The 24,939-nt window shown below is 36.7% G+C and overlaps 1 protein-coding gene across 1 annotated transcript in view; it reads right to left on the bottom strand.

The window, feature by feature from the left end:
* Positions 1 to 24,939, bottom strand: part of dchs1b (dachsous cadherin-related 1b) — a 92,106-nt gene that overhangs the window by 22,727 nt on the left and 44,440 nt on the right. The gene's annotated exons all lie outside the window — the stretch shown is intronic.

Below are 24,939 nucleotides of genomic sequence, written 5' to 3'. Positions count from 1 at the left end.
GAAACTCAGACAAAGGGTCAAAGATATGCAAATTTGATAAAAGACAATTAAAAAAATGAATAATAAAAAAAAATTGAGCTTTCTTTTTGGCTCATTTTGTTTCTCTTTTTTAGATCTGGTCGTCCATTTTTACCATATATAGGCCTTGCACCAGTGCTGATGAAACTTTGTCAACCTATCCAGCTTTTAAATCAAATTAAAGTTATATTTTTCTAAAATTTTCATTTGACATCTGAATCTCACATTTTAACTTATCCTGGACATGAAGCTCACAAAGGACAGGACCACCACGACAGACATCCGGTTGGCAAAAGTCTCTCTTTTTCCATCCCACCAGCACACGTTTTCACCATTACGAATAGCACTTGGTCTAAAAAGACTAGAAACTTTTCTCCAGTGACTCATATTGTTGCTACTTTAGAAAAATTAAAACAAGGGAGTAACGGCACAACTCCTTAAAGTTTAGATTGTTCTGCATTATCAAGGCTGGACTGATGTGATTATATGGTGTTGAGTTACATCCAACTTGTTTACTCCTGGGAGTTTTTGGTCATTTTTGATACCTCAAACTATAAAATGTTGAGACTATAAGTAGCTTATGGGATGGAGGTTTATGTCTGGCTGTTCATGTCTATCTACAAATGGATGAGTCACCTGCAGTGATCAGCTTTAGACTGCACTTACATCTCCTCACATACGACGATGACGCCATCATTTTCACCTAATTTAATCAAAGGGATTTTAACACCCACGCGGCACACCTGGTGACTGGATGACTTCATGGTCGTCATCACATTTAATGTCTGTTCTTTTAATGGATAACACACAGAGTTACACTCTTTTATTAAGCCTTTTCTGTGAGGATTGTGCACTGTAATTTTGATTTTTGGATGTCCTGTTTTCAATTTTTTTACTGTCAGTCACACCAAATTTAGGTTGCCATCCATTGTTGTCTTTATATTAGTTAATGATAGCATTCATAAGTTTGCAGGTCACCCGTTTTGTCATTTTTTTTTTTCTAGTTTAATTAATAAATGCTTACATTTCTGCCACCAGGCCTGGTCTCCTGCGTGTTCTACACATTCTCACTCCCAACTCGTCATATATGGACGTATGCACCCGGATCAGCCCAGGTTTGCCTCTCTTGAGCAAGAAACAAATGTGCTAAAAAGCCAAAAGCCCCACAAACAAACACACCAGTCTCATCTGTTCCATTAAATATCACATCTTGTTTCTTTAGCAACATAAGATGTTTGTTTGATGCTCGTCTCCATAGTCTTGATCTTCCGTCTTCCACTTTTCAGCATGTTTCAGGGTGATCTGGTTGTTGTCAAGGATTTCAAGATGTCATGTTTTACATAAACAAGACCTCTTCAGTTTACGCAAGATCATGCAGCATAAAGACACGTAGTCCATTATGATTAATACTGTGTTAAAGAGGTTTAAATTGTTGAATTTCATAGTTTGCTGAAGCCAACGTAAACCAGGAGCTTCCTGGAGGGTGGAGTTGTAATTTACTTGGTGCACTTTTGCAAAGCATTTTGGAGTAATGGAATGTTTATACAGTCTGTAAGTGATTTGAGGAGATCTTTTAAAGTCACTACAGCTATTTCCTAACTTGGAGTTTCCTAATTTAACACTTGAATAAAGAAAATGGAAGCTTTTAGAGACAATATGGAGTTAAGGGATATTAAAAAAAACTAGACAAGAAAAAAAAATACGGTAAATTAATTTTGGTGCATAATGAAAACCGATTTATAAGTGCATCTTTTTTTTTTTTTTTTAAAGGACCTTTACTATAGCACTACATTAGATTTTATATCAAAAGAAATCTTTACATAGTTTTAGAAGGTCTGCATTCATTCTGCAAATAATTTGCAAATTCTAGCTATTTTTCTGTTGTGTTTATATCTTAAAATCCTGCTAAATTGTTTTAATCCATTTTTTTTTTCATTTAAGAAACTCACACATCAATCTACGTCCTAAGAAATACAAAATTTAAAGCTTTGGACACACCAAGCCTGTGACGCTCGTTCAAAAATATGCTTGAACACACATTTACCCTGTGGTGTTTACATTGGATAAGCAGGGAGGGGCTTCTTCTTTCCTACTGTTTTCTAGAACTTGTTCGCCATCTACAGTTGCAAGAGGCTTGGTGCGAAATGTTGAAGCATTGCAAATCTCTTGTTCCAGGTTTTTACTTGGAAGAACTTGGAAGAGTTGGTGTCCAATTATGAATTTCTCCTCCATGATCAATGTTCAAACGTTCCATGAATTTCGTCAGTATCGAATCAGAGTCTCTGATTGGTCAAAGTTCAACTTGAGTCAACTTTCGACAAATGGCCAAATAGTACATAGTGCCAAAAATGGTTGTAGGAACTTGTGCAGCTAAGCGTGAACGCAAGAGTTTTGAACACAGAAGCAGAAAATATGAGTTTATTAGAGTTTTCATTGGAAGCGCGCATGAACATGAATTGCCAAGAACAGTGTGAACGTAACTTAAAACCTGGCTAAGAAACAATATTTGATAACGTTTTTTTTTATATTTGTTTTATATTTTTCTTTCAACGTTTTATTAGGCCAAGCCTGGTTTAGGATGTATGATATGAAAAATGATTAGGGCTGAGTATTGATGATAATTTCCAGAAATTATTTGATTCAATTCACAACAGGATGGATCAATTCGATTTCGATTTTTTTCCGATTCTTTCGCTCCTCTCAATTAAATTCAACACAATTTAATTTGGAGTTTACACAGTTTACACTTTGTAAACATTGTTCTGCCTCTCCTGGAGGGCGTTTCAGTTATGCCACTAGGGGGTGATCGCGCAATAGCTGTACACTTTTTTTTCCCAGAAGAATAAGCAAAGAATAAGCAAAGAATGGTAAAAAAAAAACAAAACAAAAAAAAAAAAAAAAAGTGCTTTAGAACACAAGTAGTTAATCAAAAAAATATTTAAGAGTTTGGAAAATTCATATTTGTGAGTGTGTAAAGATGTTCATTTAGTCAGCAATATATGTTTAGGTTGACAGAGAGTTAGCATTAGCCGTCCTATGGCAAATCCCATTAAATGTTAGCATCAAGCTAGTGGACTTTAGCTTTATGTGCTAAATCAATCTATAATTTTATTAATCAATTATTGATCTATTAAGCTTAAATCGATTCAAATCGATTAATTGATTTATCAACCCAGCCCTAATAATGATGGCTTATAAAAGTTATAAATAAAGTTTGAAATGGTTCAGAAAAACTACGTTTGTCTAAAAAAACTCTAATCCATAAAAACCTTTTAGAAAAAAAGAGTTAGAAAAGTTTGTCTTTTTCCTCGACTCCAGGTCAGATTAGAAACACCAATACACAGAATCTGATATAATAGCTTATTTTCTGTTTCTTTCCTCTGTTAAATCATGATAAAATCACAGAAATTGTTTATTTTTTATGTTAATAACTGAGAATTTTGAGTAAGCTAGGTGAAAAACATTTCTTAAGGGTATGCTGAGTATCAAAGCCAGGACTGGGGTCTGGAGCTTTTAGTCCATAGAGAGCCATTCATCCAGGGCTAGAGAAAAAAAAAGAGGGAACACTCACTTATGCATTAGCAAAGATTCATTCATTTGCTCCTCTATTTTTCATAACCACACACTTTCTTTGTCTCTAATCTTTACCTTCTCCCCTTATTAGTCTTTGATGCTCCCACTGTCATTACTCTCCAGATAGAAGGTATGCTCCTGCACGGTTGTGCTTATGTTGCAGCCCTCCACCTCATCTTTTTCAGTCGTCCACTGAGCTCAGACTCATCTTTCACTGACGTTTCATGTCACAGAGAGCGGAGTAGGAGTGCTGATGGAGTATGGATTACATTTAAAGGTAGATCTAATGGAACCAGTGGGCCAAACATTTCTTTTTTTCCACTCCCTACAACTTATCAAACCTCCACAGCACAACACATTACATCAGCTGAATTATTGCTTTTCTCCTTTTGCTCATTTTTTTTTAACCTCTTCTCTTGCATTAAACACATGGCTTTATTCCTTTTGCCATATTCTTTTTTTTCTCCCCTCTTCTCTATTCTCATCTCCTCCAGATGTGGGCGCTGGTCCAGAAAACTCCTGCTGTTCCTCGCCGTTTGTCTCGTGTAAAACATCAGTTGATGTCAAAGTGATGCACAACAGAGAAGACGGCAAAAAGCCAATTTTGCATCAAATATTTAGGCACTATGGTTGGAGCAACATGAGGAAAAGAAAATAGTTCTATTTCTTTAGCTGCATCTATGAAAAATACTGAAAATAAAAATCGGATAGATAATCAAAAGTCACTTTTTCACTTGGAACACAATCTTGGCATATCTAATTCTGCTGTACAGTGTGTCCTAGACTAAAGTTAGGAAGATGAATGAGTAAATAAAAAAATAGAAGTCATACTTCATTTATTGCGTGAGACTGGTGCCTTTTCTGATCAAAATCTCATCTTAAACCTAAATTATTTGGGTAAAAAAAATCAGAGAATAAGATGAAGAAAGGATCTTTAAGACAGATTTTTGTGCAAAATGCATTTTAAAGTTTGACATTTTACTTAAAAACTAGACCTTAATCAAAAGCAGCTGCTCTTGTTTTGTATAACAACAACCCAATGTGTTCATTTTTTTAATAAATAGAGGAAAACTACATTAAATAAATCAGTGCTGCATAAAAATAGTTGGATAAGATACAATTTTCTTGGCTGAATCTTTAATGACTAAACAAGGACAATGTGGAAGTTAGTGAAAAAACTGAACCCATGCTTGACCTTTTCCCCTCCAAGACTCTAAATAAAATGTGCCCTATGTTGTCATTGATTTGACGTACTTTGAATTCGATTTAGAAAAATGGGAGTGTAGGAAAAAAAAAGGGAGGGCAGGTGGGAGATGGAGCGAAAGGCTTGGCAAATGAACAAAAGTCCAGGCTAACGATAACATGAGACCTTGAGATGGGAATGAAGAGTCCTCATCTCCCCATTCGCTCAATCTCCATTCCTCCCTTGACCTCCCCTCTCTTTTTTTACAGTCTTGTGCCTATTTTCCATCCTTTCTCCCTCTCACTCGTTCCTTTAGCACCCTATTACAGCGAGTGCTTGTTGTCTTTCATGTGGAGTTCATGGCTGGGAATGATTAGGCAGATCAAACCATGGGAGGGAGGAGAAGAAGTGAAGGAGGTGAAAAGTCAGAGCAAGAGAGATTGATTTCTATATTTGGAAGAAAGAGTGGTAAAATTATTGATGCACATAATAGGAATGATGGTCGCACAAAATTCCCTGTGACTTTGTTTCTTTCTTTCCTAAATAAGTGTGCACAGATGTATTTATGGAGCTACAATCTTATAGGTGCAACTTTATCTTTTGGTTTTTAACATTTGGACGTATTGTGAGTCTGATGTTCACATCAGACACACGTTGGGCTTTCAATAACGTATATTTAGCCCATAGTGTTCACAATGAATGAAGTGGAAGGGGGTTGTTCTTCTTTTACCTTTGTAACTGCCTACCAGTGCATGGATACCACCCACAGTTAGAAGTGGTCACATGACCGCCAATTTACATAAACTTTTTATTGAAAGGGATAGCAAGAACCCATGTATACATAGACTTTTCATTGGAAATGGTCGCATGAACGCATGTTTACATAGACTTTTCATTGAAAGTAGTAGCATGAATGTGCATTTACATAGTCTTTTCATTGAAGGTGGTCGCATGAATGTGCATTTACATAGTCTTTTCATTGAAGGTGGTCGCATGAACGCTTGTTTATGTAGAATTTTCCTTGAATTTTTCTTTAAATAGACTTTTCATTGGAAATGGTGGGATGAAAGCATGTTTACATAGACTTTTTATTTGATGTGGTCACATGAACGCTTGTTTACATAGACTTTTCATTGAAAATGGTTGCATGAACGCATGTTGACATAGACTTTTCATTGGAAATGGTATCATGAATGCATATTTTACATTGACTTTTTATTGAAAATGGTTGCATGAATGCATGTTTACATACACTTTTCATCAGAAGTGGTCGCATGAACGCATGTTTAGATAGACTTATTGGAAATGGTAGCATGAACATGCTTTTGCATAGATTTTTCTTTGAAAGTGTTCGCATGAACCAGCATTTTTCTAGACTTCACACTAGACGTGGTTTCATGAACATGCGTTTACAAATACTTTTTTATTACAAGTGGTCACATGAACGCCTGTTTCATAGAATTTTCACTGGAAATGGTCGCATGAATGTGCGTTTACTGTATATAGATTTTTCATTGGAAGTGATCTCATGAACCCCACATTTACATAGACTTTTTTATTGAAAATGGTTGCATGAACGCATGTTTACATAGACTTTATATTTAATGTGGTCACATGAACGCTTGTTTATGTAGAATTTTCCTTGAATTTTCCTTTACATAGACTTTTCATTGGAAATGGTATCATGAACGCATGTTTACATAGACTTTTTATTGAAAATGGTTGCATGAATGCATGTTTACATAGACTTTTCATTAGAAGTGGTCGCATTTAGATAGACTTATTGGAAATGGTAACATGAACATGCTTTGCATAGATTTTTCTTTGGAAGTGTTCGCATGAACCAGCTTTTTCCTAGACTTCACACTAGACGTGGTTTCATGAACATGCGTTTACAAAGACTTTTTTATTACAAGTGGTCACATGAACGCCTGTTTCATAGGATTTTCATTGAAAATGGTTGCATGAATGTGCGTTTACTGTACATAGATTTTTCATTGGAAGTGATCTCATGAACCCCACATTTACATAGACTTAACATTAGAACTGGTTGCTTGAACGAGCGTTGCCGAGGGCTGTGTCAACGCATCTTAAGAAAGATTGTTTTGGGATATTTGTATTAAGCTACCTTTACTCACTGATTCAGAACAAAAGCAATAAGACAATTGCAACCAGAATATAAATAAACAAATAAACCTAAGAAATGTTCAATTTATTTTTCGAGACTGTTTAAAATGGTCAAAAGATAAAAACCGAACAGCTGGTCTGAGCCTGTCACCAGTTTAAATCTATTGAAAGCTGCCAACTTTTTTCAAAGACAGGTAGAATAGGAAAAGGCTGAGTGATATAAAAGTTAAAAGTCAAGTCAGATGGAGATAAGAAACAGCTTGCACGCATGGATGGGGAGGTAGAAGGACATAATGAGGGATGACATCATTCTGCCTCTGAGAAGTGATAAGGGACATGAGTGATTTAGATGGTAGCAGTTGTATCTTGTGCCAAAATAGCTAAACTCCTTGGTCCTTTCATGTATGTGTGTGTGGCTGCAACTTGCACTTATGCAAAATAGGCCTTCAAAGGCTGATAACTGATCAATAGTGAAATCTGCCTAAAAGTTAAATATTTCCAGCCATTAAAATCCAGGCTTCTGTTGACGGCAAAAGCCTCGGTAACAGTTCTGCACATGTGTGGAAAGTAGGGATTGTGTAGTGAATATCAGCTGGCTAGAAGAAGAAAGTTTTAGGTCTAAAAGTGAAATTGTGTACAATCTCAGAAAAGAGAAAAAGCTGTGGCCATCACCGGTCTGGAATTACAGTTAAAATCTAAGTCACAAAGCATTCTGGGACTGCAAGGGATTCTTGATCAGCAATTTAATTTCAGAATTTGTTCACTCTGTGGGGAACTTTCATGAATAGTTTTCTCATCCACAGTATGATTAAGATGTCACTTTACTGCACAGACAAAACATAATCTACTGCAAGACTAAAACACAACAAAGTCCTGTCTGGACGACCATCTTTGATTTATGCAATAAGGTCTGTAATAGAAAATGAGACCCAATCGTCACTTATTGTCTTCCAGTCGCAGTATGGTTTTGAAAATGAGAAAAAAACAGTAATTAGGAGAACGCAAGAACAAAAGAAGGCTGCAGTTGGACCTCAGATGGGGGCTGCTGTCTGAGACAGGCGGGCCTGTCGGGCATTTGGATGAAGGAGAGTGGCTGACTGACTCAGGCCCACCATGCTGTCACTTTAAATCCTGGGAAAGTGGGAAAATAAAATAAAATTGTAGTGTTTTAGATGTTTCTGCTGCAGAATTTCTTCCAAAAAGTAAGCAGACATGTTTGTGTTTGTAGACATTTTAGGACATTATGGTTTATGTGATTTATGGAGCAAAAAGATGACAAAGAATCAGTGAATGTTTTATCTTTGGATCTTTTAGATGTTCATGCATGGCTCTTAGAAGTGGCACAGAGAAACGACTTGTAAATAAGCAAAACGATCCACCAATGGGGTAAGAAATACTGTTTTATCAAGAAAATAATATTATTTGGTTATTGAAAAACTTTCTTGATAAGATTATTTTACTTGTAAGACAGACAATTAGACATTTTTTGGTCATTTTACCTTTTTATGAATATTTTAGAGTGTAGTGTATTAAATTCTATGATCAAACTAAAATAAAAAAAAACATGAATGTGGGGAAAAAATATCTTGGAGTGGAAAACTTAAAAAAAAACATCTTAAATAGTGTGAGGCAGGATGCATAAAGAAAACGCCATGTGACTGGGTGGAGGTGGGGATAAAGCACAATGATTTAACACAAATCAACAAAACTCATCAATCCTCACATTATCAGCTTGGAAGCTGAAAAAATCTTTATCTTGGTAATCAGTTAGCATTGATTTGTTCATGTGGTGTTAAGAAAGCTTTCACCAACCTCCCAGTATAATTGTTTTCTCCAGATTTGACATTTATGTGATTGTCTGCTCTGTCATCAGCCCCATCACATTCTTTTCCTAAATGACCATTTTTATTCCAAACGGTCATGTTATTTTCTTTTCAATAGCATGACTGAAGTTGAAAAACTCCCAAAAACCCTCTCTAAATGTGCAACAATTTTAGGCTTACCCGTGCAGTTTGGACAGCTTCAGCCTTCTAATCTAATATAACGTCTCAAAGCCTCTGCAGACCCACACACACTTCCTGGTGGTGATCCTTTAAGCTAAAAGGCAGCTGCGTCATTGCCTCAGTGGTCAAAGTCTATATAGTGTAAAGTAATACTAAATACTTTGTAGGTAAAGTCATTAAAACCTGATACCTATGATCCAACAAAAATATTTGATGAATTCAAGAAAAAGTTTTAAACATCCGAGAGATTGTTTTAACTGTTAAAAAATCTCTATTAATGTTTATTGTAACAAAATATTATTGACTGATAAGCTATGATAAGGACTCTATATATTTTCTGTCTTGTTTCAGGGCCAGATACAGTTTTAAATTGAGATTTCTTACATATTTTAGCCATTTTTAACTAGAATCAAACTTTTAATTAGATCTCACTTTTTTGAGGAACACCAGCAAGATTGACTCCTTCCTCATTTCTGTTAGACTGCTCTGGACTCCACATGCCACGGTGAACCACACCACAGACTGTTTTATACATGTTTAAATTTGACAGTTAAATTTTGTACATTTAGACTAATTTGTAATTTGGCAAAGTCTTTTTATTTATTTATTTATTTATTTATTTATTTATTTATTTATTTATTTATTTATTTATTTATTTATTTATTTATTTATTTATTTATTTTCATTTCATTTTATTTTATTTTATTTTATTTTATTTATTATTTATTTATTTATGTATGTATGTATGTATGTATGTATGTATGTATTTATTTATGTATTTATTTATTTATTTATTTATTGGCAAAGGCTTTTATCTCTCCCTGTCCTCACCTTTACTTTCTCCCTGCTGACTCCGTCACATTTAAATCTTGTCTTTTAACATATATCAAGGAGTTTTTGAAATGTAAAATAATGCACCTCTCTGTTTTATTATATTTATTTTGTATAATTATATGAAAAATGTGTGATTTTAGCGTGTCTATTTCCCTGTTAATGGGCTTCGGTTTGTTGGAGAAAATGCATAAATGAATAAATGAATTCAGCAGACTTTGGAAAGGTGTCAAATGCGAAAAGTAAAGTGGAAGCGCTATTTTTACTTAAATTTCATGTTAAAATATTGCTTTTTTTAAGCCACACCTAAAAAAGCTTTTATTGATCTCTTTTCTATCTTTTTCAATAACGAGTCTAATATTGATTAAAAATTGGGAAGAGGGGGTCAGAATGGATCAAAGCCCCCACCACACCCGCCTGTAAACTACAGCTGCATCTTGTCAAGCTGCATGAAGCTAAAAAGATGCTTTCTGCAACATACTTGAATTAAGAATGCAAACATGTTTCACTGGAAAGCCACTTACCTTTTCCCTCCCCAGCTCTAAACTAAAGACTGAGTGAAAGAAAAAGAATGATGTGTCTCATACAAACACAGAGGTGACATCCAAAAATCATTCGTCACCCTCTGGGTGTTTTAGGATATCACTCTAACGTGGAGCTTTAGATCATTTAGAAAAGGATTCTGTTTGACCTGTTTTTTTCATATTAAACCTTGAAAAAAAGAAAGAAGTAAAGGAGACAGAAACCAAATGTTCTTCTCTGTGGTGGAGATGACAGGCTCTTAGACTTGTTGACTCTCATCAAATAAACATTTATGTTTCAGTGTGGCTATAATTCCCAATATGTAAATAATACGCATCAACGTTGGTGGTTCAGACCATTAAGACATGTTTAGAATGAAAAAAAAAGTTTGATTTTACTGGAGAAATGTTACATTTGATCATAGTCTGGCAATGACCTTATAAAAAGCCAATTTAACAACAATTGGCTCATTAGATCATTAAAAATTGTATATATGCATGTGGGTGTGCATGCTAATGTTGGTGTGAATTCAAAAGGTCAGAGGTCACGGAGTTTTGCAGCTGCCCCTTTATTTCCTCGAGGTCAGCAGATGAGCCTCTGGGTGTGAGAAGTCAGGGCTGATGTGACTTGAGAAAAAGACGGACACCTGTCGTATTTGTCGTTCTAATGGCGCCATATAACAAGAGTTTTAAGATCAGAAACTCAAAGATTTCACACAGATGATTTTATTTTGAAAGGGTCAATCTGTGTTTTTCTTTTTTTTATATATGTAACTTTTCCTGTTTCTCATTTTCATCTGTTTTTTTTCCACATTGCACAGTTTTTTTTCTTGTTTCTCCACAGCCAAGACATGAAAAATAAATAGCTTAGCTTCAAGCTAACAGTGGTGTTGAGATACTTTAAAACCCATTTGCAACACTGAGACAGTTTTAATTCAAGGTTTCATACCTTAAACATACAGCATTCCTCATTTTTGGTTAGGTTTGAAAATGTTAACATAATTACTATTCAAAAGATATCAGTGTTTCAATTTGGACAATTTAGCTTTTACTGTAGATTTTTATGGCAATATTGCCTAAAGTTTTAAGGAAATTATATTGTTATGGTTTTTAGCAGCACATTTTTTTTTTTTTTTTACAAGAGAAGGGCTTGTTGGGTAAAGTCTGCAAGCTCTTATTTCTATCCAAAATTTTACGTTTTTTTTTTTTTTTTCTTGCATCCATATCCTAGTATTTAAGTTGAGAGCCTTGATTGTTTTCGGCAATTTAAACAATCAAAAGATGAGAAATCTACTTTTTAAAATAACTTGCTGAATTTGAAACATAAAAAAAGAAAATAATGCCTTTTAGGAGATCTAGAAAACATGATGTAGAACAATTTAAACATAATCAAATGTAGGTGAAAGTTTACTTTAACTTTAACCCTTAAGGTGCCTGCTTAGCCAAATAATAAAGGCACATTCTTGAAAACATTGATTGCGTGAGTCAACCAAAGCAGCAACCAATTTAAATAAGATAATTTATGTTTGTTTTTGGTTGGGTTGTTAAAGGGTTAAAAGGGTTCTAATGAAGAATGTTTTACCTTTTACCTTCAATTTTCCACGGCAAATGTGATGTTCTCTATGAACTACTCCAACTGATATTAGATTAGTGCTCCAAATGCAAGTGACCCTTTGCTTTAACCGCAGTAATGTGCATTGCATGAGACCAAAGAACGAGCGGCAAACACACCCAGATGATAATAATAGATCTTAGATTAGCAAGTTGATTGAGAAACTTAGCTGACAGGCTGCGATGATAACTGGATTAGGCTGTCAGTGACCTGCGCTTGAACCACTGCCAGAGTCACAGAAAGGTCAGTCGCTGAATGTTTAGAGCATCAAACAGAGGCTCTTCTACCCATGCTAATGTTCATTACAGTCATTATGGAATACCGCACCAAACTAAACCGAGCTATTTATTTGTTTATTTGACCTAGAGGCTATTTGTGAAATCTTAAACGTAAAAAAAATCACAATATTTCGCGATCAAAGTTCAACTCCAATCATCTTTTGATCTATTGTAAACACATTCCAAGTGGTCCTTTAACTATGATTGTGTCATCTTTAGCCAAAATCAACAAACCTGTCATTTTTATGGACATAATTTCTGCAATCCGGCAGTAGTTTGCCTCTGAGTTGTGGGTGGGAGTAAGCCTGCTCTCACGTCCCATGATCCCTTCTGTTTACACTATCTCCTACTATATCACTGGATCTACGTGCACCTATTTGTCTGCAAGTCAATGCATTGGAATGGACCTGAGCGGGGAGTTTGTGGCCCGCTGATTGTAGCAGCTAGCATAGCTACAGGCTTTTTCTAATGGCATGTTTACGACTGCTCCTGATTCACCAAAAAATATATAATCAGGATTGGAATTTTTTATCCTAATTTTCTTTATATATGTCCTCCATCATGAGAACATGCTACAAGAACACACAAAAAACACGGTTTTCATTGGAATGGGTCTTCAAACTAATAAAGCACACACAAAAATTCTGCTGAAAAGTCCTTTTGCAATTACAGTTTTGCCACCTTAATATATTCTTTTGATTCTGCCTTAAGTTCAGACACCAAATTGTTCAACAGTTCAACTGTACACACACTCTTTAATTTAGCAACAGTAACACAGGAAGCTTGAGTTTATACAGACAGTAAGAGGATATTGGACACCATGTGATTATGGATACATGCGCAGCCTCGGGGGGAGGAACTGGCTTTTCTTCAGTAAGTTAATTTCCTGACTCTGTATATGTGAAGAGGATAAAGAGGAAGTGGTGAGAAACACAGTCCTGATTCCTAAAGCACCTGTTAAATCACACTTCATGGCTAAAAAGCTTGATCCTCAGAAATCGTGAGCAGAGGAGGCAGCAAAGTTACTTTCAGGAGTAATTCATCTTCAGAACTTGTTTTATCAACTTACAGAGTCGGGGTGTAGGGAAAAGTCAATCTGACGATATATCGCAATATTTCATTTGGCAATACTTGTATCGATTTAAGGGACATTCATTCTATTTTTTTTTCTTATACTGAATTTTTTTTTGTTGAGGAAATCGGAAAATGTTGACTTTTACCTTTAAGAACAAATATTTCTTTATTTATCAAAGAAAAGAAAAAAAAACACTGAATTTGTCGGTAAAAGCAACTTATAAGATAAAGTTTGATCATTAAATAAAATAAATTTTACCACTATGAAAGACACATTAATATTCAGATAGTTTTTTTTCAAGGTTATAAAGTTAAAAATAAAGTGAAAAATTGTTCTTGTACGGTCTTGGGATTTATCGCAATATGTATCGTATCGGGGAATGGATTGTATTGCCAGACACAACCCTGTTATTGAGTTTTTTTTTTTTTTCCTTTTATCAGTTATAGTTTCATCCTTTAAAAGGAAATTTTCCTTTGGATCAAACAGTTTTTCTGTAATTTCTTTCTTGATTTTGACAAAAGAAATCGAGTGATGGCTCAGCTGAACTGCGGGGAGCCAGATAGATTAAAGCAAACACTGGAGGCCTTGTAAACTCTAAAACACACTTAGCAAACCCAGTTTTCAATGATGTAGAGTGCCTATTAAATACACATTCCTGGGTAAAGAGGTAGAGAAGCACACATGTGGGCACTCTTCCACAGTCACATCATCCCAGCCGTCACTATCAGCTCAGCCAACGGTATTTTCCAAGAAAGCTGGCTTTGGATGATGTTGGCCTTTGGTGGGAGTCCCAGCCAACTCCTGTGGGGAGTGAACTGGGTTGGTTTAAAACAAAAAAAAAAGAAATCAGACAGTGTGTGAGAAACAAACGTGTGGCTAGGAAAAAGAGGATAAAAGGAGTCAAAGCCACACATGTGCGCTTACATACGGAGAAAGCTTAAATCAACTGAATGTCAGCACTTCATCAGTCAGCTCACAAGAAAATTACATCTTGATTCAAATATCAACTCAAAGTTCAACTTCAACTCAAACATTGCAGGCATTGGTGAACAGACAGATCCAAACTCCACCATCTCCAATAAAGGGAAAAAACAAAAGCCCCGCGATGGCCTTTAAAGGAATTTTAAACGCTTGGAGAACTACTTTATCTGAACAATGGGGAAACTAAAATCTGAATTACATAGGCAGACACGGAGATAAGTGGAAATGTCATTTATTTATAAAAAGAGGTGGCCTCCATGTCAAAAGACGTTGACTTTTGACCAAAAAAAAACTAGGAAAATCTCAGTGAATCCAATTTTATCTATTCAGCATCTTGTACAGCACCTTTTCTTTTTATTTTTTGTTGAATTATTTTCACATCATCTGACATCATTTTGGCAAAAAAAAAAGAGTAAAAGAGGCTAACAGCCTGATTACATCATCTCACACTTTATAAGAGACAAAACATACGTTTTTAAGGAATAAATGTAAAATATAGTACCAGTTCCTTTGGCACATAAAATAGGTAAAGTTACTAAGAAAGAACTGTCATATTTTGAATAAAGTCAGACCACAGTGAGGACAAATGAACAAATGCACTTTACTGTGTGGATCATGAAGCACTCATCGTCATCTGCTCTTCAAGATATGAGATAAAAAAGGATGTATAAACAGAGACCTGGACTTAATATGACGGATTACTTAATGCCTATACCATAATGTGAGTGTTTGTGTGAATGTAGTCATGGTGCTCATGAAGAGCAGCAGGGACGAATCAAATAAAGCAATTTAAAAATATATGCCCTAACAGAGAATGCAGATTAATTATTCAGTCAGTTGATAGATTCAGAAAATTTCCATCCATTTTCTTAACCCGTTTTATCCCCTACAGGGTCATGGGGCAGTCTGAGTCTGAGTCTATTGTTTGGCGAAGGCGACCATGGACAGGTCGCCCGTCTGCGCAGATCACACACAACTTAGAGTTCTCAATTCACCTACGGAGCATGAATTAGACTGTGGGAGGAAATTGGAAACCCAAACATGCAAATTCCACACAGATAGGCACCAACTGGGGCCTTCTTGCTGAGACGAAAGAGCGCTAACCACTTCTCCACCATGCTGCCCAAATTTCTGTCATTTGTACAATAAACAACATCATGTTACACCTGAGTATGATGAGCAGATTAACAACCTGTTTCTGGGTAAAAAAAGAAAAAAATTTCCCGTAAGGTTAAGCAAAAGACCATACAAACTGTAGGCCTGCACAATAAATTGTATTAATTAAAATATCAGCCTAATCTGGGATTAATGGTTACCTTAAATGCATGTGCTAAAACAATCTCATGGCAGCTTGAAGTATTTTACAAACCAAAGAAACCCTTTTTAGCATTCAGCTAATTGGATGGATCCCTTGATGTCATTAACCGATTAAATTGAACCCTTTTAAGTTTTTTATGTGTTACAAACAATGCTGGGAGTTAGCGTAGTCACAGTAACGTTTGCTTTAGTTGGATCAGTCTGTTTTATTGCGTGTTGGAAAGTAAGATGTGCATTCTGGAAATATGCAGCTAACATGAAGCTGGGGCATACTGTGTTTTTTATGTGTTACTAACAAGGCAGAGAGTTAGCGTAATCACAGTAACTTTTTAGAAGTATCAATTTGTTTTTTACATGTTGCAAACTAGGTTGTGTGTTTTATTAATACGCTAACTAAGCAAACGTGACGCTGTAGCATACTGTGTTTTTTTAAGTGTTACTAAAAAGGTTGGGAGTTAGCATAGTCATTTGTTTTAGCTATATCAGTCTGTTTATTTATGTATTACAAACTAGGTTGTGTGTTTTAAATATCCTAAACTTGCTAACGTTTAGGCCTAGCGATGTTTTTTAGTTCTTACTAATGAAGTTGGGAGTTAGCATAGTCACAGTAACATTTGTTTTAGCGGTAGCCTATCGGTCTCTTTCTTTTTATGTTGCAGACTTGGTTGTGTGTTATGTATATGCTAACGTGGCTAATATGTAGCAGTGTCAGACTGTGTTTTTTTTAGTCTTACTAACGACGTAAAAAACAGTAACATTTGTTTTAGCAGTATCTGTCTGTTTTATTTACGTGTTGCAAACAAGGTTGGGAGTTACAGGTAATGTGAATATGCTAACACGGCTAATATCGCTTAAGTGTAGCGTATCATAAATAAGTTCTAAAATTACATTAAAATCTGTTAATAAAGTATGATTGTACGACAGACTACCCTCTGACTCTTTTTCTTACTTATTGTGCCTTATAGTTTGTTGTGCCTTAACACACACTCGAAAACAAACCATTCATTGAAGGTGTGCCTTATAATCCGGTGTGCCCTATAGTGCAGAAACTACGGTAGAGAACAATTTACTTTGCATTAGTTCCGCATATGTCTTCACTTTGTGTTTTATTCCAAGAGTTTGGAGCAATAAAGGTCCAGCAGAGAGTTAGAAGGGAGATTGAGTAAAGTCACGGGGTAAACAGACCTCCAACACAGTAAGCCAAAGGGTTCGAGGTAGGAGGCGCTGACTTCCATGCACTAAGCCATGCAGTAATGGGGAATGATGGGGTCCTGGCTTTCACGTGGATGGTCACACTAAGGCTGCTTGGAAGAGGGATGAAAGGGAGGGTGGTGCAGATTATCGCTCTGATCAAAGCCGTTTTGTAAAAGATTTGGCCTCAGAAGTGGAGAAGGGAACAGGGGTGGACTGTTGAGAGAAGAATGGAGATGTAATGATACTACAAACTGTGTAAGAAAGTTAAAGGGCAACTGTTAAACCAAAATCCCAATCCTCCATTTTGTCATTCATCAGCAATATTCAGAACCCACGAACAGTCGCTTTCAACAGGTACCTGTTCTGACAGACGATGATCCCTCTGCTTCAAAACCACTTTCACATCTACAGACTCTGCCACGCTTTCCTCTCTATTTGCTTACCCTTTGAGATTTTAACTTGACCTCTAAGAGCCAATGACATGATAATAGTTTTTCCTCTACAGCTCAGATAGCAGAATCAAAGCTTAGCCAGCAGAGATCCCCCTCACTCAAGGGGGTCACATTTAGCATTGCTCAGCACTTGATAGGAAAAAAACACTAAGGGACAACCGATACAGCTGCAGAGAAAAGAGTGGTGGGAGTTTGGTCAAACTGTTGGCTTTCTTCTTCTGTTACACTATGTTGACTCAGCACAATGTTGGCCTCAATGCAAAACTAATGAAAAACATCCCATAAGTAAACTAGCAAAACGCACGGCGCTAAGTACATGTCATAAGAAAACACATTCCAGCATCTATTTGTTGTGTTCTGACAGCTTCAAACATGGGAAGATCATTATGGGCTGGAATGTTCCACCCATGCCTTCCTCGCTGTAACAAAAGGCTACTTCTTACAGTAAGAGCAAGGCAGCAAAGGAGACCCGTTTCACTAATGGAAACTATGGAGAAACAACATGTGCCTGTAAATTTCACATCTCAAACACATTGCTCCCTGAGGGGTCAGTCAAAACAGGTCTGTCAAGCCATGTTAGCAACCAACTAAAGACATGCAAAAGGGCCATATAGGCAGCAGCCAAGCAAAACTTAACCGAATCGTTGGACAATTTTTGGTCTGACAAAGTGTTTCCCCTTAAATGTGCCACCCTTTCCAACGTCGGTTTGAGATCTTTCTTATTCTTCCCCTAACGATCTTTGTCTGCGCTTTCTCCAGCATGTCCTGACGCTGCCTTATTGATCATTTGTCCCAGATGCCTTGAGCTCTAAAAGCAATGTGTGCAATATTCTGGTCAGGAGTAAAAACCAAGAAACCATTGGCAATTGTCTGTTAAACCACAGTGATCTGTCTTCTTTTGCCTCAGGCTTTTAATCTTTGGCCTTTCTCTTTTTAATTTGACTACAATTACTCCCCACTCTGGGGTTTGAAGACTTTTGTTCAGCTCTTTCTTCTGACATGCTTCTGCATCTCAGGAATGCACATTCTTTATTGTGCTGTTTTTTTCTCCCCATCCGAGCTTTAGTAGCAATTTATTCTCCGTTACTTTACAGACAAGGCGTAACCGGTTTGTTTTTAGATGCCTTCTGCCACCGTCCACTCTCATTTTGGTTTCTGACTGTGGAGGAAAATCCAAAAATATTTGCAGTGGATTTTTATTTTATTTCAGGATGCCTTCTGTTTCCTGTCCTCCACATTTATTTAGCAGGGATGCATCACTCAGGGGAAATGTACGATGGCCTGGATAGTCATTCATTAGCATACTCAATGTCACAGGTTTGTCTTTTTTTTTTTTGGAGATTATGGAGCGAGGAAGAACATTTAGGACTGTTGGACATCATAACTGCAGAAGTCTTAAAAAAGACAAGATTTTGTTGTGGTTTTCAGATGGACCACAAGGAAAAACTTTGCCTAAAAAAGACATTCACCATATAAGCAACAGATGTTAGGGATGAACACAGTGGTGTTTAATCTATTATCTACATGTTGTGCTGTTGTAGTCAAATTAAGCTCAAACTTGCATTTCTTAGTATTTCCTAAAAATACTGTTTGAAAAAGGATATTTCTGACAAGCTCCCAACTTTACCCGATTAAATACATCTATTTGTAGACAGGTAGATCAATGTATGTCTTCAATATTGCTCACCATTTTTATGCATTGGTAATATTAAAGGGTAACCAAACCCTAAATCAATTTTTTTTTGTCTGTTTATCTCTATAAATGGGGCTTTAAAAGTGCCGTCTGTTGGTCATTGTCAAATATTTGATGAATTAAAATAAACCTGTTCAATTCTTGAAAATATAGTCAACAAACCGTTTGTGTGCTCCCCCTACAGATTGAACTGAGGCATTACATTTAAATGTTGTGATTGGTCAAACAATGTACTAGGAAATGTTTGTTTTACTTTGGCTAAGATCACTATAATCAAAAAATACAATTGCTCAAAAAATGATAAGTTAATTTTATGAATTATGAATACTTTACGAAATGACCTCAAAGTCTAAAAACTTTTGATTTCAATGTCATGTTGACATCTATTTTCTTCTTCACTAAGTTTGTGAAAAGTCTGTACATTTATAGCTTAAGAGAAACCCATTTTATAGAATGGGAATACTGATGCCAGCACTAATATATATTCTTCTGTGATGTCATGTGACCTTAATGGTCAAACGTACTGCCAAAAAAACCCTTTAAAGCTAAAAATCCAGATAAGATGTCCCTGTTTTCTTAGACTGCCAATTTTTTTGTCCTAAATCTCCTTGGTTCTTCTCTCCAGTGTCTCAGTCCTTGAATTAGAGCCAGCCTCCGTTTTCTTTGTTCTCCACTAGGTGTGGTCGATGACAGACGGCTAGGGGGTGGTAAACTGCAGCCGACTCTGACAATGCTTGACTGATCTGCTGTACAGCTTTCTGTGAATAATGTAAAAATATATATAACTGCAAAATAACCATTGATTTTTTTGAAAAAGGCAAAAAAGCATTTATGAAATAAATGTTCTGTAAGAGGCTAATATGGTCACAAACTCAAAGCACATTTGCAAATCAAATGCAGAGCACAAAAAATAAAATATATACATTAAAAACGCCTTTTTATTCATTGTAATTCTTTTTAGGGAATACATTTAAATACCCAACTTCTCCAAAGCAGCAAAAACTGAACTAAAAGTTAAAAAGTCTCTGTTTTGAATTAAAAACACAGTTTCTATTTGCAGGCTAGGATCAAAAACTGAGATTTTGTGAAGACTTGCAGTGATTGTTAAGAACATGGTAATTAATCTGTAACTGAAAACTAGTCTACTATTTTTTACCACTTTAGGACACTCGTTGGGAAATTTCTGACCAAAATAAAAGCATAGCTCGATCATCTTGTATTACGAGCTCTTCGAATTCTTACAATAGACAACACATTCTGTCTATTTTGCATCATTTGCTTTGTGCTCACATGGGAAAAAGCAAACTCAAGTAGTACATGGAGGTTAAAACAAGCCAGACAGACTATTACTAATCAATGCATCACTGGAATATGGTACCATAAATATATTTCCATTTGATAAACTCACTAAAATCCATGAAGACTATTACAGCAACAAGTGATTCCAGCTTAACACTTAAGTCCCTTTGATTACCCCTGGGTTCGGTTCTCTCCATTCCTCTGGCAGGGGAGTAAAGTGTTGGATTAAGACAGAGACTTGTCAGCGACGCCTGCATCGTGTCCCACAGCAGCGGCTTTATCACAGTCTGTACCTGCAGTAAACACGGCTCTGAGCCAAGTGTACCAGCAGACATCCCAGAGTGACCGAGTCAGATTTACTGCCTGATGTTTTTTTATTTTTAATAAAAAGCAACTTAAAATGCCTTGGCCTTATTCAAATACAAATTCAGTGTATATGCTCCAACTTTGAACTTTTTCACTGTTTCCTGCCAGAGTCTTTTGAGGGACCACTTAGACAGGAGACTGTGTGAGGACTGAGGCAGGAAATGATGTGACAAACCAGGAAATGGCCACTATTGTTAGGAGTGAACGGAAACTCTGCTGGGAACGATATGCTGGAGAGCGAGACATCTGTGCTCTAATCACACAAGAATAAGAACAGAGACGTCCCACAAATGGAGGACACACACTCCCATTCTCTGAATCTTCAAGGAAGGACAATTTTTGTTAAAAAAAAAAAAAAAAAAAAAAAAAAAAAAAAAAAAAATTGTCTTATAAAAGTGTTCCCAGTAGTCTTTTAATTATGATATTTAGTTTTTAGCCAAAATCAAAAAGACTTTGTTGTTTTTAAGACGTATTTTATGCCCAGTGGTAGTAGCTTATCAGAAATACAATTCTGGGTTGTGGGTGGGACTGCTGGCTAAGAGCAACCCCTCCCCCCCTCCCCATCACTAAGAACTGCTCCGAGCCAACCTCAACCTAGCATTAGCTGCACAAAAATATCAACAACTAACATTAGATCAATCCAGCCATACAGTTTTGAGACAAAGGCCAGCTCAGACGACCACATGAGCCGTTGAAGCAACCATTTCAGTAACTGCGTCATTACTCTGAGATTTTTGTAGCATTTGATTTTTCTGATACACAATTTAAATTAAGAAATACTCAAAAACGCACACTTAATTGTAATTTTTTTGTAACGGTCCTCTATTATGATGCGATTTTTCATGAATGAAAATCATATTTTGGGTATTTTTAACATGTTCTTGTGCCATTTTTCTCAGGATGGAGAGCATATATAGTCTTCAAAATGCCTTTCTGACTGTTTCTTTATTCAAACCATTGTGAATCAGGACCAGATATAAAAAAATGCCATTGGAAAAAGCTTGTAGGTGTGGCGTAGAAACTACGGCAAGCCACAAGCTCTCTGTTCCACTCCATTCTGATGTGTCATCCTCATCCAAGCTGGATCTACAGCCGGATAGCCCCAATATTGCTCAACATTTTTGTTGCATTGTAAATGTTAGGTTGGGGTTGTGAAGGGCTGTAAGATAGTGGAAGAACATGTAAACAAATGGATGATGGCCCACAACTCAAACTACTGCCGCTCTGCAGAAACTATGTTCTAGAAAACGACATGTTTTTAGATTTAGAAATGATTGGATTGGAACTTTAAGTTATTAGATTTCAACTACCTTTTGTCTGGGTCTGCATAACACAATTTTTACATATTTGTAAGATAAAAATAAAAGTTTTCCTACAAGTTTTCTCACTTTTTTGAACATGCAATGTGTGAAAATGCGAAGTACTGTAATATCTAAAATAATACCAGCAGTTCCTTTCCATCACACATTTAATTACAGCTTTTTTTTGCGGCATCGCCCCAGGAGAAGAGCGTCTCTCTAATCTGGCACACACCCCACCTCCTTCCATTCCTTCTGCTACGCTCATAAAGCGATTGGTGTCAAAACTTTGTGTTGCGTTGACAAAAGAATCTCACTTCATATCAACATCCCTGTTTCTCTCACAAATAAAGAGGCTGGCGTGTGGGAAATATAGCATGAAACCCCCAAACAGCTTCAGGCGAGACTTTCTCTCTGGCTCTCCTTCACTTCACCAGACCGGCCTCTTTTTGAGCCACAGGAAGATTCTGTCAATCACAACACAAACGCAGTTCTTCTGTGATTTGAGAATATATATCTAAGTGAGCAGCCAACGCTGACATCCAGACGGTATGAGGCGTCACGGATTAGTGTGAAAACCAATCTTGACCAGCCATGACCGAAGCTTTTAAAAACAATGAAGAAGAAAAGCTTTGCAGACGGAGGCCGAGATGAAATGGTCCTTTCATTGGTTCATTACAGGAGCGGGCTCACTGGAGGCCACATCTGGATTACTCATACCGCTGTAATCAAACAGCCAGCCACAAGTGCAAGTTGTTCTGAAGGGAAAAAAAGGGTAGAAGCCAGGAAGAGCTTTGCATGTGCCATTCTTTTTTTTTTTGAGTGTCATCTCTTTCACATTTACTCTCCTTTTTTAGTTTAAAAGGTTTATATTACATCACATTAAGTTAGTTAAAAAGGCCTGAACATACTGTAAATCTGGTGCTAAAACAACAACAACTGAAAGACTTTTCATGGTTTCCATGTTGTTACTTGAGAATTAAGGTGGTAGACAAAACAGAATTAATGTTGATTGTATGTTTTTCCACTGTGAGTTTCTTAACGCGTCTAGAAACCATGTGTTTGCTGTGGTAATGATGCATAGAACAACATATTGCAGCCTGTTACTCCATTCCTGCTTTCCAGTAACTAAACGAAAGTTTATTTGAGGACCGGTCCCCTAAATGCTCCTAAACGTTCAAATTGAAGATTCCAGATAACAGCGATTTTACCAGATGCTTTTCGGCACTAGCGGGATGTCCGTGACATTCCCTCTCATCCCTTCACTCTGGAGATAGCATAAAAACAGAAAGTGATGATTAAATCAGAATTTTTTTTAGGCAGGAATTTGTGGTGCCCTTTGACCCCCCTCCCTGTACATAAATATATTTCTATAACTACCTAGATGGTAATTGAATGGCCTACATAGAATGAAGTAGAAAGAAGCTTTGATGGAGTCACTCCATCCAATTTCTGGACTTGAAGGAATATATATGAATGTTCCAAGTCATAAGCAGAAAACTAAGTTATATGACAGCTTGGAGCCGCGTTCCCCTAATGTTTAGAACAGTATGCCATTCATCAGGTGGAGTTCTCTGACATCAAAGATCAGAATAAAATTACCCAGTAACTCCTAACTGTCTCTTTTACTAACTGGACGCCATGCAGTGCCCCAGTACAGTTTCTAAGCTGCGGCATGGCTTTCCAAAGTGACTCACTAAAAGAGGTGTTTGAAATTGAGTGGCTCCATCCACTTCACAGTTAATGATTTCCAGATTGGTTAAGTTCAGAGAGATGCTGAAATAACGCTATTTATTGACTTTCCAAGCTCATAAACACTCAAATTTGTATGAAAATGGAATAAAACAGACACAACTCATTGCTAGCGGGTATAAACATTCTGAGTTGGTGCTTTGATGCCTCGCGCCTGGTTTTAGAGGGGTGGTCTTTCTAAGATCCCCTCTTTGCTGGCACACGATCAGTAGACCAGGAAGTACTAAAGGACTGTGAATACATGCACATAAAATATTAAAGCAGCATAAACCTTATGGATCAAAGAAAGAATTGTGCAGTAAAGGATGGATGTCGAGGAGGATGAGGACAGGAGTAAGAGCCAGGCAGCATTACAAACTTGTGTCAGTCACATCAAGAGCAGCGTTTAGGCTAAGTGGCGGGAGAGCCAGAGGAAGGAGATCCAACTAGTCACTTTAACTTTCATCCTTAATGTAGCAAAATAGATTAAATCTTTTCATGAGGATTTCTTCTTTTTCATGGGGAACTTGACAGGAAAAATACGCATAAAAAAGGCTCAAAGAGATTCAATATCAGTTGTTTACACATAAACTATGACATCTTTAAGGACCCACTCTGATGAAAATGTGGTCTTCTTAACATGTTCTTGTGCAGTTTTCTCATGATGGAGGACACATATGAAGAAAACTGTTTTCATGGCACATGTAGACCGCTAGCGTGTCATTGCGTCATTGTAGTGCGATGACTAGAAAAGCATCCACAATGGAGGTCGTCTAGCAGCTCATCTTTTAATTAATTTACTTTTTGGACATCGTGTTTTGCAGAAATGTAATGTTTGAAAGTAGATTGCGCTGCAAAGAGGAGAATGTTGGAAACACTAGCTTAGAGCTAATTTAGCGCTAATTTAGTACTTTCTAATGTTGTCATCACTTTCTGCCAATCAACGCGTGGGTACAGAGGCTCCGCCCCAACTGTCCCGTTACATTTTTCTATGAACTTACAATGGATGGGGCCCTCTAGAGGTGCAAATTAGTACTGTTTCATGGGTCAATTTTACTTTGGAAACGCTCAAAATACTGGACTGGACCTGATTGTAGTGGAAAAAAGGCTTTAGCTAGCGGTAGAAAGTGTAAACAGAGAGCTCTCAGTAATAGGGAGGGAAAGTGGGGCACCCTACAACTGCCTCTCTGCAGAAACTATGTCCTAGAACAGTGTTCCCCTACCTTTTTGTGGCTGCGGAGCGGTCAACCCTGAAGATCTCACCGCAGCCCGGCAGGATGGGGAATTTTCAGAATAAAAGATTGATCAAACGTAGTCAGTTTGCTACCATGACCAAACTTTATAGCTCAAAGATCAAAGGTGTAGCTGAGAGAATCTGGTTATTTTT

This window comes from Oryzias melastigma, linkage group LG14, assembly GCF_002922805.2.
Source record: "Oryzias melastigma strain HK-1 linkage group LG14, ASM292280v2, whole genome shotgun sequence".
NCBI lineage: Eukaryota > Metazoa > Chordata > Actinopteri > Beloniformes > Adrianichthyidae > Oryzias > Oryzias melastigma.
The sequence above is the reverse complement of the archived record's forward strand: the minus strand, read 5'-3'. Positions and strand labels throughout refer to the sequence as shown.